This window comes from Apis dorsata, unplaced genomic scaffold (assembly GCF_000469605.1).
Source record: "Apis dorsata unplaced genomic scaffold, Apis dorsata 1.3 scaffold_162, whole genome shotgun sequence".
NCBI classification, from domain to species: Eukaryota; Metazoa; Arthropoda; class Insecta; order Hymenoptera; family Apidae; genus Apis; species Apis dorsata.
This window is the reverse complement of record NW_006263451.1, coordinates 156,420-160,450: the sequence shown is the minus strand read 5'-3', so window position 1 is coordinate 160,450 and position 4,031 is coordinate 156,420. Positions and strand designations below refer to the sequence as shown.

The window sequence follows — 4,031 nt, the reverse complement described above, 5'->3', positions numbered from 1 at the left end:
TTTTTTTTTTCTTCTGCTTTTTATGGGATTTTGTTCGTAAACCGTGAATCTTTGCAATTATGTTTGCGGACCGTGAAGAATTAAAAGTAGGAAATACTATTTTAGGATTTTGAAGTAATTGTGTTTTCTAATTAATATATAAGGTAATTTAATTGAAATAGTTTCATCGAATTTCACCTTTTGTTATAGAAGAAAATAAAATATCTGACGTAATTGTTGGATCACCCCGTGCATTCAAATGAAATTTTTGATCGATAAACTTCGTTTGCTGTCGACGACTGTTATTCATACACTTTCCGTGCAAATTTCCAATAATCATCAGACCAATAATTTTCTTCACTTATGAGAGGAAATTCGCCTCGAATAATAATATAAATATACTTTTACCAACCAATCAGGCTTCTAATCCGTTTATAGAACTTTTTTACGATCTTACGAATATTTCAGAAAATAGTTCAAAATTCATATATTCATATATCGCTTTATATGAAATGTATATTTCATTTGTTTGAAAATTTATCGTTCAAAATCTCAATATTTCATATTTAAATTAAAAAAAGAAAAATGTCCAAAATAAATACGGATCTTTTAAAATTAAATCTTGCAAAATATGATAAAAAAATTCTATAAATATTCGTTAAAAATCAAATTTTTAGAAGAAAAAAGTATAAAAATCTTCAATCGAATAACAATCTTCGTAAAATTCGATCGATCTTAATGAATATTCGCCAAAAGGAAAAAGTCACACACAATTTAACCGTTCAAAACTTTTCCTCCTCCTAATGAGTAAAGTTCTATTTTTATCGCGCTCCTCGTTGCGAAAGTTTACGGGGTGCAGAAAGGAATCGCCGTGATGTAATGAGGATTTGAGTTCCGCACGTGTACTCGGCTGTTTTTTTTTTTTTTTTTTTTTTTTTATTTTTCCGTGGCCGCGTGTTCCCTTCGCGATGTGGATTCGCCTTAAAGGGACGAAGGAAAGAGCTCGTCGCGCTGGTGTACATGCCGTGCGTACACGACTCTCTCGTACCGCACAAAAGGTTCGCATCTGGCACGACGTGGGAAAGGATATTCGTAACATTTGGCCTTTCGTTCACTCATGTTTTTGACGGATGTAGCCGCGATAAAAAAATCGTGTCCGTTTTGTTTCTCGATACGAAAATTTATCGATTTAATCGTGGAAGATGATTTTAACGGAGCATTTTGTTTCGATAAGAATAAAAATAATAGATTTTTGAAAAGTATTAAGAAAGAATATTTCGAATCGTTATTGAAATGTTGTTGTTGTTCTGAATTTTCTCGTTTACTTATAAAAAGAATTCACAGTGAGTTCGAAACTGATTTCCTTTCTGGATTCGTGGAATTTTTTATTTTTCTTTGGAACTGCGTGTGTGGTATGAATTAGTATCGTTGAGTTTGATTAATAATGCCGATGGATAAAATGTGCATCGGTTAACAAGATTTATAGTCGAATAATTTGCATTGGTAAAAAGGAATTTATTATGGATTCGTTTTGCATTGATTCTTGGGCGTATGGATGATTCAAGAAATCATGTAAGAATTGATGATCAATGTCGTGTCATATGTCAAATTTACAATGTATAGGATAATGGAGACGTAAGATGATTTTTAAAATCATTAAATGACGAATTTTTAAAATTAGAAATGTGAATAGAACATTGCTGGAATAATCAATATGTTGATTATTCCAGCTTGGAATAATAAATATGCGAATCATATTCTTCAGTATCAGATATAATAACTTTTTTGAATAATTTTGCACATTCTATTTTCTGTTTTATTATTTATTTTTTTTTTTTTATTAGAATTTTATTTCTTTCCAATTTCTAGTTTCATAGTTTCTCCATAGTTTCATAGATCAAACTGCGGCATGAACAGCCATCGACAGGTAATCCGTGAGATATCGGTAGCACGATACGTCAACGAACTCCAAAGTTCTTTCCATTAACCGAATTACACGCGAAAACTTCTCAGAATCAAGATATATAGCCAACATTCAAACTTTAACACTCTTTTCTCGATTTCGTTCAATCTTTTCTTCTGATACTTGTTTTACGGAACTGTAACTTCGATTTTACTTTTTCAAAATTCGTGTTTCTTTTTTTCCAAACTCTTTAAGATTAGAAAGAATTTGTTTGAAAGATTAAAGAAATAATAAATATCGGGAGCAAAGTTAATTTTTCATCAGAGGATCAATCGGAGAAATATTCTTTTTATCGTAGAAATTTCTATTTTTTTTTTTATGAACCGACAGTTCATAGAAAGTCTAAGACCTTTTTCGATCTTAGATAGTAGTATGACCGCCTTTCTGAACTACTACTTTCCAAATACGGTGACGATACGTACGATAGAATTGATGCGTAAAATAGAACCGTCCCGATCCATCAAACATCGTCACTAAAATGTATTCTAATGAGTAAATAATCTTACGTATCCTACTTTTACATCCAAAAATATATGAGAAATTTATAGAATAATATTTCCTTTTTTTAAAAAAAATTTAAAAAATTTTAAATCGAGAATTCGATCCTTTTTTTTTCAAAAACGAGATTTTAAACGAAGAAATTTTATTTTACATTTCCATCTATATTTATAGAAAAATTTCAAATCTCCTTTTATCGTAAGGCACTCCGTATGTACGAATTTTGTACACACACTATCCAAATATTAACTCGAATCACCGTATGTATATCCAATATTCCAATAACCCTTAATCGATTTCAATCTGATTCCATGTTCGAACAATGATTCCGCTCTTAACATAAATTCGTTTATCTAATTGGCGATCCGTGTTTCGTGCAATGCCGATTCATCCTGATCAAGGATGAATCTCGAATCTCGAAATGGCTACAAGCAACCGTTTCGGCTTTAATCTTCGATTACCGGATACGTTGTTAACGATGTCAAGGAAGGTTGTTACCGTACGAAATATCTGTAACGCGTGGCCATATATTTTTTGGTGAACGGTTGACGATCGCGGTTTCATGCGACCTCGAAGAATCCAGCCGCAAGATCTGGACCACCATGAAGGATTACGACACGAGGCGGTCCCTCGAAGTGAAACGAGTGATACGAGAAGCGACGTGTCGTCTTTCTGGGATGCAGATTGCTTTGAATTACGCGAAATATGGTCGCTCGAGATTTATCAACGAAGGAGGATTGGTCGCCTTGTTAAATGTAACAGTCGAGACGAGTTTTGTGCGTGACCCTTTTGGCGTACGTAATTTGAGTTTTCATACATTTCATATATTTCATTTCATTTAAATTATTATAATCAACGAATAATCTTTGTTTTAATATTTATTTTTTGAACATGTAGGTACAGGATATATTAAATTGCTAGTTGACAGTTGATGCTATTATTCCTTCCCTTCGTGAAAGCATTGATATCGCGTGTAGGAAGTTAGTACTGATTTCAAAAGTAGTTTGATAAATATTTGCGCTCTTACGTGGTCGTACAGATACGCTTGTGTACTCATAAAACATCGTATACTTATGGAAGTAGGCAAAAAAAATGATCAATACAAATCCACGTACGAATCACTATGATTGAAATATTCCTTCGAATTAGTATCTTCAAAAAAGACTCGTGTTATAAAACAAACGACAATATAGATAAAAAGTTTCTTTCTAATTACGAATCACAAACTCGTTCGAATTATATCGATTAAAAAAAAAATCTTAAAGAAAATTATTTTCAACAATTATATAATTATTTTCATAAAGGTAACAATAATATCATTAATAATCCTAATAATCCATCTCATTTGTTTCAAGTATTCCAATATTTATAATATCCGGCAACGACTAGAACAACCGAAACAAATCCGATATTTCTCCGTTATGTCGATGTTGACGACTATACGGCTCTAATTATATCGGCGTGTAATATCACATGGTCGGTCTCCATCCCAGCTTCAAAGCTGCGGAGCAACGGGACGAGAGATAGGTCGGCACCCTTTGCCCGTTGGAATCGTGTGTGGGTACCTCTGCCGTGTAGTTACTATTCTCGT

At 32.7% G+C, this 4,031-nt stretch overlaps 1 protein-coding gene across 2 annotated transcripts in view; it reads left to right on the top strand.

The window, feature by feature from the left end:
• Positions 1 to 4,031, top strand: part of LOC102670800 (growth arrest-specific protein 2-like) — a 33,205-nt gene that overhangs the window by 16,719 nt on the left and 12,455 nt on the right. The window lies entirely within an intron of this gene.